We start from the raw sequence: 12,059 nt of genomic DNA on the forward strand, positions 1-12,059 counted from the left end.
TGTCAACAAGCATTTCTGGCGCCGTTGCCGGGGAGAGCGTCTGTCTAAGAGTTTTAACAAAAAGAGAATCCAGAGTTTGCTAGTTATCAAGTAGTGATAGGGATAACCCATCACTTGTCTTGTCTTCCTTTACTGTGAAGCCTGACAGTGTATGAGCGGTTTCCAATTGCCGTCAAACTTCGTTGAAGATCCTGAGCAACTGTTGAGGAGAACTAGACGTCGTCAAGTTCCACCTCAAAGGTTCATCTCGAACCTGAATCCGTTAGAGGAAGGAGTATCTGCACCGGTTATCAAAGAAGCTATGGCCCAGAAGACCATCTCTGAGTACTCTGCGCCGTCGGCTGACAATGTCGCCACGGGTCCGCAGCTTAACTTGGGGGATGCGACTTTTGAGTTGAAGCCTGCGCTTATCAATATGGTGCAAGCCAATCCCTTCTGTGGAAAGTCACACGAGGATGCCAATGCCCATCTCCAACACTTCTTGGAGGTGTGCGGCACCTTCACCATCAAGAATGTCGCCGCAGACGCCATCCGTCTTCGCCTCTTCCCATTCTCGTTATTGGGGAAGGCGAAGCAATGGTTCTACGCCAACAAGGGTGAAGTGACCACGTGGGAGAGGTGCGCCAATGCATTTCTCAAGAAGTTCTTTCCGATGGGCAAGACCAGCGCCCTTCGTGGAAAGATTTCCAGCTTCCAACAGCAAGCGGATGAGACGATTCCCGAAGCATGGGAACGTCTGTAGGAGTACATTCGCGCCTGTCCTCATCATGGGATAGAGGAGTGGCTCCTAATCCAAGGTTTCTACCATGGCCTGACCGGTTTGGCCCGTAGTCACCTTGATGCTGCCGCTGGAGGAGCATTCTTGCAACACAATGTCAAGGATGCCAAGGACCTCATTGAAAAGATGGTTATAAACCAAGGATGGAATGAGGAACGCCTCCAACCCAAGAGAAGAGGTGTCCATGCCTTGAATGAGGTGGACATGCTCTCTGCTAAGATGGACCTCTTAATGAAGAAGATGGAAGAAAGTTCCAAGCAAGAGGCCATTCAACCTTACGCCACTACACGGGCCATTGAATCTGATTCATGGTGCGAAGTGTGCGGAGGAGATGATCATTCGGGAAACAATTGTCCCGAAACAAAGGAGGAAGTGAGCTTCATCAACAACAACAACAATGGGTACCGGCCCCAACAACAGCAATGGAACTCGCGCCCCTTCTACCAAGGTAATCAAGGTAATGGTTACAATCAAAATTTCAATAATTCTTTTGGTAACCAACCTTCTCTTAGAGATCTTGTCTTAGGCCAATCTAAAATCAATGATAGCATTAACAAGAAAATGATGGCTAATGATAAGATCCTTGAAAACTTAAGTGAAAAGTTGGATAGCTTTAACTCTGCTATGAAAAATCAGTTGAGCTTTAACAAAATGCTAGAAACACAATTAGCTCAATTAGCAGCAGCTATCCCATCCTTCGAGCAAGGTAAGATCCCAGGGAAACCTGAGGACCCAATTGAAGGAGTTAAACTAGTTACTACGAGGTTCGGTAAGCCTCCGGTACAATCCAACTGGAGCTATCTTCTGGATTCGCCCTTCATCACCAAGAAGGACGACCCAGGCCTGCCGACCATCACCTGTGAGATCGGACCGCAAATCTTCCACAACGCCTTCTGTGACCTTGGATCGGGTGTCAACATCATGGCCAAGGTAACTTATGATAATTTGCTAGGGGGGCCTTTGCACCCCACATTTGTTCGTTTGCAGATGGCAGATCAGACGATCAGGTTCCCTGAGGGGTTGGCAAGGGACATACTGGTAAAAGTTCAAGACGACTACGTCCCTGCCGACTTCATCATTCTAGATATGGGATCCAATAATGATGTCTCGATCATCTTGGGAAGGCCATTCCTCAACACGGTCAATGCAGTCATCTATGTGGGGTCCGGCCAGATTCACCTCCAATTCCCAGGATGGAAGGTAAAATGTCCATTCAATGGTTATAAAGCTAACATGCAGGTGAAGGACAAAGAACCTCCGACTAAGCCTCGCCACATCCGACACCGAAGGGACAAGAGAGGTAAGTCGGCCAAAAGGGCCGAAAAGAAAGAAGAGGAACCCGCTGAACCAAAAATCAATACCAAGCAAGTATGGCGGGAGAAAGAGGTGCAATCAAGGTCCACGTCTCCGGGACCATCTGATGCACCCGAAGAATGAACAAGATGGAGAGGTCCTGCTCTACGGACCTAAAACATGGAGCCCTTGCTGATAAGGTAAATCAGTAGTTATCCCATATTTATTTTCTGCATTTCAATTTCTACTATTCACTTTTCAATTGCATTCTTACTTTGAATTTTGCATATCTTATTTCGACAAAATGTTTAGCCATAATAAATAAAATCTTGAGAATAACTTGTCATAAAAATTTGAGCTGCTGGAGCTCCCAAAGGGGGGTCGCCCGACCCCACCTTGGGGCCCACTTCACCACATTTCAACCTTGCTAGTCATAGAGGTTCCAACCCAGCACTTGGATGCTCTGGGAGCTCCAATGTGGGGGTCGGCCGACCCCCATATTGGCCCCACTTGCCTCCTGCTGGCCACCATTTGAATCACAATGGAGTCCTATGCTTGTAACACTAGCTAAAGTTTGAAAAAGAGTGGTCCCTTGATCCTTTACTTTAGTCATAAGATGCTCCTTTCATCTTTGATTCTTTTGGGACCACTCCACTAGCTTAAATTCTGCAAAGTGGTCACCTAGGCATGCTTGAGTGCTCCCATGGTCCATAGGAATCACTTTAGACATGTCTCCACTTTTGCCATTCATCTTTTACCTTTCACAAAGCACTAAAACAGGGAATCTCAGAAACAATTTGAAAACTTTTGGTCCACACCTAGCCTTTACTTTTCTGGACAATCAATGACACAATGTTTAAAGTGGAGGAGGGGCTAGGATGGGGGTCGGCCGACCCCCATTTTTGGACCATCTCTGCAAAATCTTGAAAGCATGCAGAATGGTTCCCTGTATAAAGCTAAATTCAAATTCAAAGTGCTTCTAGGGGGGGTCGGCCGACCCCTATATTGTGGGTCCACTACTTGCCCTTCTCCCCCTATAAATACCACAGCATTGTGAGCTCAACTCCACACCCAAAACCACCAGAACCATTTCGAGCTCACAATCCTTTCTCTTCTCTCTTTGTTACAAGCCATTTCTCAAGTTTAGTTTAGAAATAGTCATCAAAACAAAAAACCCAAAAGGATTCCCCTTGCATAGTAGTAGTAGTAGGAGCTTGGTTTGCCTCACTTGTGTAGGAGGATGAAGAAGCATATCTTCGGCAAGTTCAAGAAAGCAAAGGGTGAGAGCTCTTCTCAAGGCTCTCACCATGCTCATGGAAGGGAGGAAGAAGAAGGTTACCAAGGGATGGTACCCTACGAGCCTCCATCAAGGATGAGAGAGCCCGAGAGTGGCCTCATGTTAAGCCAAGAAGAGTTGCAAAGGTACTACATCATCCGAGAGAGTCTCTTCCTACACACTAGCATCATCGATCCGGACCTTTTGGCCCGCACAGGTATGGATGTTGAATTCGATAAGGTGTTTAGAGCAATTGGTTGGAGTAGTTTTTGGCAAGTGCCTGAATTTGGAAAAGAATTGCTTGCTAAGGAATTTCTATGCACCCTAAAACTCACAAATAATGGAATATCTTTTCGCGTGTGTGAGCAAGAACATCAATTAAATTGGAGTTTGCTAAACACTGCTTTAGGGTGTGAACATGAATGTGAACTTGATCTAGATCATGCCACTAGAATGTTCGATAAATTTAGATTCTGGAAAGCAATTTTTGGCTCTAATGATTGTTCAAATCCTACTCCCATTGAAATCCATAATCCAACCTTGCGCTTTCTTCACTTCTGGATCATGTGCACTCTATATCCTGGCATGGGAACTGATACTTTAATTGATGATGAACTTAAAATTCTCTATGCCATGGTTAGTAAAATCAAGGTCTCCCCTGTGAAACTGCTAGTGAACTATTGGCTTAACTCTATTGAGTATGGGAAGCCCATCTATTTCACATCCTTTATTACTCGAATAGCCGATACTTTTGGATTACTTGAATCACATTATTTTGAAGACATTGGCTATGTTAGAGGAGTGGTAGATGAGAACTTCTTCATCAATGCTAACATGCTCATAAGAGATCAAAATGGTGAACTTAAAATGATTTATCCGGGCTATACAACCGAAATTCCTCTCCCATGTGCGAGGCGCCGGTTGTATGGGGTCCGCACACTTACCATTAGACTAGCCCGAGTGGCAAGTCCAGATGTTGCAGGGACACGCAGGGTGACAAGAAGGATGATGCAAGCCGCCCAGATGGAGCAAGGAGGATCCTCGCACCATGACGTTGAAGAGGGCGATGAAGCGATGTCAGTGGATGCTTCAGACTCCATGGGTCTACCTCCACAACGCACTCCACGCCCAAGGGGCAGGGCTAGGCGTCACCAGCCCATAGGTATGGACAGTCTCATTAATGACATGGGCGAATTGCAGATTGGGCAAGAAGTAACATTGCAACTGGCGTTACAAAACGGCCAACATATCCGACGTGTGCGAGAGGAAGACGCACAACGCTGGGCTGGATGGTACCAGAATTTCCCGCCACCACAGTGAGCGAAGATCTAGCTTGGGGGAGATCCTCTCCCCCACTAAGGTAAGTATTCTATCCTATTTATTTTCATGCATTTTATCATTCTTACTTAAAAAAATAAATATTTATTAGCATTTCCCTTTAGCATATATGCTTCATGTATGTTTACATCCCTCATGGAAATGATGACTAGTTGCTTGTTAATGTTTCTCTAGTGCCTAGTATACAACTTAGTATTTCTCTAAGTATGGATCACTTAGCTCACTTAAACTGCCATGAACCTAAAAACTTTGTGGGTTGCAAGTGCTAGAACTAAGTCTAAGTTGTTGTGGGACATGAGATAGTAAGACAAGAGCTACTATAATATTTTTCTAAGCATGCATGATTATCAGAGATTTATTCTTAAAATGATCAAAACCTTAATTGTTCCTCAATGGTGATGAATTCCTACCACAGCCATATCTACTTTACATAATTGCAATCTTTCCACATAAGCTATTTGCTTTGTGTTGAGTGTCGTCAAGTCTTGTTGACCCTTGTTAAGAGACTTTTCATGCTCCTAAGATCAAGATCACGTACACACCACATATATACATGCTACTTCTACACTGGAAGTACGCAACCACATGTATTTCGCATCCACTAAATAGGTTGCTCCATACTCTAAATGTTAGAACATCTCTCTAAGCATTATTTGGTAAATGAGACATCAAAAGGCTTGGCAAAATAAAAGAAAAATAAAAAGATGGACATGTGCAAGTCCACAGAAAAAGAAAATTGAGCACATGAAAGCTCGAAGAAAAAAAAATGCTAGCCATGTCTCAATACATAGAGAGTCTATCAAATAAAGGAGCAACCTAGTCCACCATATATCACACTTGCACATCTTGATCTGGGAGTATGACACTTCTTTTCAAGGATCCGAGCTTTGACTTCGCAATACATGCAAAGTAAGTATGCTATCTCCTTTCATCCCTACCTTGAACTCCACATAAGCCTTTTAGAAATAGGATGAAATAGAGAAGGCAACTCTTACCATATGCCTTGGTGAGGAATCATACACCATTTGAGTGACATGAGAGAACCATAAGAGGAACATTTAAGCTTTCTTTTGAAAATATCACAAAACCTCTGATATGAAACTTGCTAAGAATGAGAAAGTTAGTGCTCAAGTCAAACTGTTCTGTCTCTCAACCACCTAAGACAAAGGAAAAGCCATAAGCCCCATAAGGGACTAAGGTAATAGGGGTAAGTTTACATAGCTAAATTTTTCATGCAAAGAGAAGAACTTTGTTGTACACATGGTACTCTTGAAATGTGAACATAGTAACAATACCTGATCCACCGAGGCTAAGTTTGATTGTTTGCTCGGGACGAGCAAAGGTTAAGCTTGGGGGATCTTGTTGACGGTGGATATACCATAGAAATCCACATACAAAACACCGTCAACATGCCTCGGTTGCAAGGGGAAATGACATGACATGAACATATTTTATCCATAACTAGTTCCACTTGTACTCTTAGCTTGTTTATGCAGGAACAACAAATTCAAGACATTATTTGACAAAGCCAACATCAGAATCATCAAGAGGAGATCGAGGGGACAACAGGTGACACCCTGGGCCCACAGGGAGGGGGTCGCCCGACCCCTCTTTGGTGGGACCCAGGTGTGCCACCTAGTCCACCGACATAAGGGACCCCTGTGGACACTGCTGGTGGGCCCAGAGGCCCAGAAGTGGGGTCGCCCGACCCCACATCAAAGGCGGTTCCAGGGTCGGTGGCCTCCCACCGACCTTCCCCACATGTCCCACATGTTGATTTGCCCCTGCCGTTGATCAAATGGCGGTTGTGAGGTCGGTTTGGTCCAAGGGTGGAGAGAAGATGTCACGCGGATCGATGACGTGGCGATGGAGTAACCCCTACTCCATCTCCCTCTATAAAAGGCAGCCTCCATCCTTCATTTCAAGTGTGCAATTCCAAGGCCAAGTGCATTACAAGTTCCAAGCATACAAGTAGGGTAGTAGTTAGTCTAGAGTGGGAGTTAGAGTCGAGTCGAGCGAAGCTCGGGGTCTCCGGAGTCGTCTTCTGGAGAGTCTGGTATAGCTCTTGTACATTTCTACTTTTGTAAGACTTTCCCTTTTATTAATATATTATTCTTACTTTACTTTACTGAGTTCTTACTTAGTGCAAGTCTTTTAGTCTTGTTGTGCATTTACTTTAGTAATATAGTTGTCTTAGTGAAGTTAGTGACCTGTAACCACTCCTGTGTGTGCATCATCGTCCTATCTTGTATAGGAGCTCTAGCTAGCTGCAACTAGTTAGAGTTGTAGGATTAAGTGTGAGCGTGGTGCTCATACTTAAGATTACCTTTGATTACCGCTGGCTTGAACGGAAAGTAGGAGCGCACTCCCTAGTAGGTGACAGATCGTGGGCGGCATTAGGTTCTCCTCACGTACAGGCTAGTTCTTAAAAGGTAAGGCGTCCATAAGCCCAATAGTCGCTTTCGGTAAGGGGTTAGGTGAAAAACCTTCTAAGCGTCTTACCAGCTCGGCTATCCCTCGCACACAGTTAGTAAGGCTCTAGCGTAGTTAAGGCAATTATCTATTAAAGTAAGTCACAGAAGTCAAGTTAGATACATAGGAGTCCTTTACTCACTCGTTGTCCTCCCACCTAGCTAACTCTACCATTTACCTTTAGCATAGGACCTTGGATTCACCACTACCCTTCCTATTCGTCATTTACCACCCTTATTCACTAGTTGATACTAGACAACTCAAGGAATCTCATTCCCCTTTTTGTTAAACACACTTAGCCGCTTTCCCTTGGGAAAATATAAATTACGATACCTTGGAATACTCCTTGGTGAAGTGCTACAGCGGTACATTCTGTGCGCTTGCGGAATTATCCAATAGTAAATAGAGTTACCCTACCAGGGCACTTCTGGCGCCGTCGCCGATATCCGGTGGTTGCGTTAAGAAGTGTCAACAACCTTTCCAGGATTGGAGCAAGAAGATCGGATGAATGACAAGCACAAGGTATGTACAACCAATCATCATACAACATTGAATTAAATTCATCCAAACTTGAATTTTTCAAAATTCGAGCTTGGAGACTACTTTACATAAAAACATCCTTTGCCATGTTGCTATGTTGGTTGTCCCTACCTTTGAGACATGCTCAATTTGTTAAACACTAATCACACTACTTGAGTAGATCTCTATAAATGCTCTCATGGTACCTTTATTTGCTTTAGTATATGTCTAGGTTTGACTATGCAAATGGTCACTGTTAGGCTTAATCTCTTATAATTTGGTCGGTTCTGTTACAATTCTCTACCGCTCGAGGGGGTGCGCGCGCGCGTGGGACACCAAGAAGGCTAAGGCAATGAAAGGGCGAGGGCAGGAAGGCGGAAGGTGGAAGAAAGAACGGCGGCGACGCCACGACATATTTATAGGCCGTAATCCGCCAACGGACAGATCCGAGAAATGAGGTAACTCCCCCCATAAATGCGCCATCTAACAGTCTTTTCCCCCTCACAGGCGGGGCGCTCTGAATTCCACGCCGACGCAATGTCGTAACGTCACCCACCTGAAAAGGCGCGCCCAACGGGCAAAAAGGCGAACCGCCGCGGCCACTTCCTTCCCTTGTAAGCCAAGGGCGTACTCGCGAAAGCCTCGAGAGGTCGCAGGCTGACCAACCGAAAGGGTTCGACAGCCGATCTCGAGCGTCGGAGTCAGGGATCCCCAGCGAGCGGTCGAAGATCGAGGCCTGCCTCGAAGACTCGCTGGCGATGTCCAAGGTAGGGTCGAGACAGTCGAGAGGGATCCCCCCGATGGGAGGCATCGAGCTGCTGGACTCTATCGAATGAGACCGGTACCCCCGACCACGTCGACCCTACTTTATGAGAATGCCTCCGGGCTACAGCTGACCCCCTCGAAAGGGGCACAGGTTCTCACTTGGACTACCCGCTAGGAACTCAATCTGGGGGGATCCCTCACCGATGCACATAACGAGATTATCCGTACGCAGGTCGAGGCCCTCAACTCGACGCTCTGATCATACATAGGCGCAGCCATCAACGGCCGCAGCCTCGAAGACGGAAACAGCGTCGAGCGAATCGATCAGGGGTCGAACGCCAGCTACCTCGAATACGGAAACGGGCTCGAGCGAATCAGGAAGCGTCGAGCGCAAGGACACCGCCCGCCGCCTGACACGCGCATGAGATCCGGGGCATTTAATGCGCCAGACGCTTCCCCACCTAACACACTGGCACGGGAAGCGTGACAGGGAACAGGCACCCGTCCCGTCGTTCTTTTTGCAGCCTTCCCCGCCAAACGACCCAGGGCATGTCAGGGCGCGGGAAACACGGATGGAACGTCTAATCGGGACCCCCTCGAGACAACTAGGGTCAGCGCTCTAGATATCAGGTCTTTGCACGACGTCTAACCCTCGACCAGACCCGGTTCCTTCCTGGGGACGAATTGGACGTCGACTGACAACACCACAACCACTCCGCCGGATCTGCCGCCGCGTCGTACAGGCGTGCGACCGGTGAACCAGCCCAAGACGGCACTCAGGGCAAGTTACAGGGGCACGCGTAATAATCACCAGGCTACTAAGACGGGACGGCTCGAGGTCACGCCGGTACGGAGACCTCGAGTAGGTCAGCGCTCCACGCTCATATCAATCCCTACTCTGACACCTATACATGTACCCTGGGTCTCTCCTTGGAACTATAAAAGGAAGGATCTGGGAATAGATAGACAGGGAACACAACGTCCATACGCAGTAGAACTCCCATACTCCATACCACACTTGTATTCGCCCCTGTACAAGCACTTCGGTGCAAGATAATACAGACTTCCCTCCCCCGCTGGACGTAGGGCCTTCTCTTGCCCGAACCAGGATAAATCTCTGTGTCTTCTTGCATCACCATCTGGGAAAGGGAGCACGCATACAAATTTACTCGTTGGTGTGACCCCCCGTGGGGAAAACACCGACAGTATGTATACTTTATCTCCCACCTATGAGCTCTAGATATCAAAGCCTTATTAGAGTAGGATGAGAGAGAAGGCAATGTCACTATGCCTCATACCACATATACCACATACTTTTAGAGAGAAGGCATATACCATCACTGCCTCAGTAAGGATCTAGAAATACCACAAAAGAGAGATCTGAGAGAGTCATACAAGGAATCTCTGAGTTTTATTTGAAAATCTACAAAAACTCTAAAGCTATAGCTGATCAAGAATAAGAAACATAGCGCTTGACTAGACCCTTTTATCTTTTAACTGCTCAAGACAGAAGTGACGGTTACAAGTTCCATGGTGTAAGGTAAAATGAGTAAGTTTTAAGTCTTGACGGTTTACTCTAACTTAGAGATGAGACCTTATTTAAAAGCAACTCAAAGGCATTTCAGCAAGTTTTGATCCATCACTGAGATTATCCTTGCTCAGGGACGAGCAAGAGGTGAGCTTGGGGGAGTTTGTTGACGGTCCTTAAGTATCAAATTTAATCATCAAATAAATAGAGAAAAGGATCCAAATACAACCGACACCCAGACTTAGGGTTTTATCTGACAGAATTCCATGAGTTTTGGTGTTTGTCTATTTCTACTGGGGGTTATCAGGAATTATGGAGGAAAGGCCCCCTTTTTGGGATTACATAGAGATATTAACGTGCACCGCAATAGAAGAGTCCAGAAGCCACGAGAACGAACGGGAGGCCGATCAGGCCCGGGGGCAGGGCGCCCGCCCTGGCCTGAGGGCCAATCAGCTTCCACCTCACGGATCATGCTCCACCGACCTAAGGGGTTAAGGAAAACCATGCGATTAATGTCGGTTTGATCCAACGGTCTGTTGACGGTCCTTAAGTACTAAAATTAACCATCAACTAAACATGGAAAAGTTTCAATATGTACCAAACATCTAGAATTAGGGTTTTATCTGACAGAATTCCACGAGCTTTGGTGTTTATCTATTTCTACAGGGGGTTATCAGAAAATATGGAGAGAAGGCCCACATGTCATGCTTACGACGAGAAAATTACGTACCGCACAATTTTCCTTAATCTAGAAGAGTCCAGAAGCCACGAGAACGAACGGGAGACCGGACGGGCTCGGGAGTAGGGCGCCCGCCCTCCCCCCTTAGGCGCCCACCTAGGCCTCGGACCCAATCAGAACCAAACTCTTGGATCGTGCTCCACCGACCTAAAGGCTCAAGGAAAACCATGCGATCAATGTCGGTTTGATCCGACGGCCCAAATTCACTTGAAGGGACTATATAATCAAGGCCTCACCACCCCTGGGGGAGAGAAGAGAAGAGGATAAATCATTATCAGAGGTAGCCATCAAAGTTAGGGTTTAGAACTTCTCTTCCACAGAGAATTAGAATTAGCTACTCCCTAATCCTTCAAGTTTAGAGGATTGATTAGATAGGAATTAGAGAAGTAGAGCACTACGCTCTAGATTCGGATCTTCGTTAATAAAGATTGGTATTATTTCATATCTTTCTCTAATACTTTGTTCTAATTGCATTATGTCTCTATTTATTATGCTCTTAGTTTGCTCTAGTTCTATATTTGATATAGTTATGATTGATAATGTGTTTATGTATAAGTTTGCAAAGCGCTTAGCTCTTGACATGTGGGAGTTAAGTGGTAGATCATATGTAGGCGTGGTGCTTAGATATTATTTACCTGCAAATGTATCCTATTGGCCGGGTTGTGTGGTAGTTCGTGATAGTAACAGCTTCGTTGATTCTTATATAGTCCACCCTCCGTTGATAGGACAGGTAGAATTTGTATTGTGGAGTAAGTCTTGCGATGCTCTGATTTACTTTAGCAATGTTCCTTATACATGAATGAAGAGTCTTTTATGCTATATATGATCTTGTAGATAACTAGAGTAGATTGTGACTTAGTAGATAGTAGATAACTTAGAATCCTATCTCTAGCTAATCCGACGTCACCTTACATATATGAGGAGTAGTCTATTTTCTAATCGCTGTGTTATTTACCCATGAGCTTATATTACATTATCATTATTATTACGGCTTAGCTCCTACCAAAGTAAGTGACTGTGTGACGAGTTTCTCATTAGTAATCATGTTCTTGCAAGTTTATCTCTAGTCTATGCCTTGATAGATTTATCCTTATCTTCATTTAATCCTTTTTTCTCCTAAGCAAAATTATAAATAACGATACCTGGAATACTTTCCTGGTGAAATGCTACAATGAGGTGTTTTATGTGTGCGCTTGCGGATAGAATAGATTATTTTCTAGAGAGCCTTTACATTCATAAATACCTTTGTATACTCTGGCACCATGCTGGGGATGACAACCTAGTATCTAAGTGGTGTTAGCTAGTGTCAACACGGTCCATATTCATTTGGAGGGACTATATAAGCAGACCC

Source organism: Sorghum bicolor, chromosome 6 (genome assembly GCF_000003195.3).
Source record: "Sorghum bicolor cultivar BTx623 chromosome 6, Sorghum_bicolor_NCBIv3, whole genome shotgun sequence".
Classification (NCBI taxonomy): Eukaryota; Viridiplantae; Streptophyta; class Magnoliopsida; order Poales; family Poaceae; genus Sorghum; species Sorghum bicolor.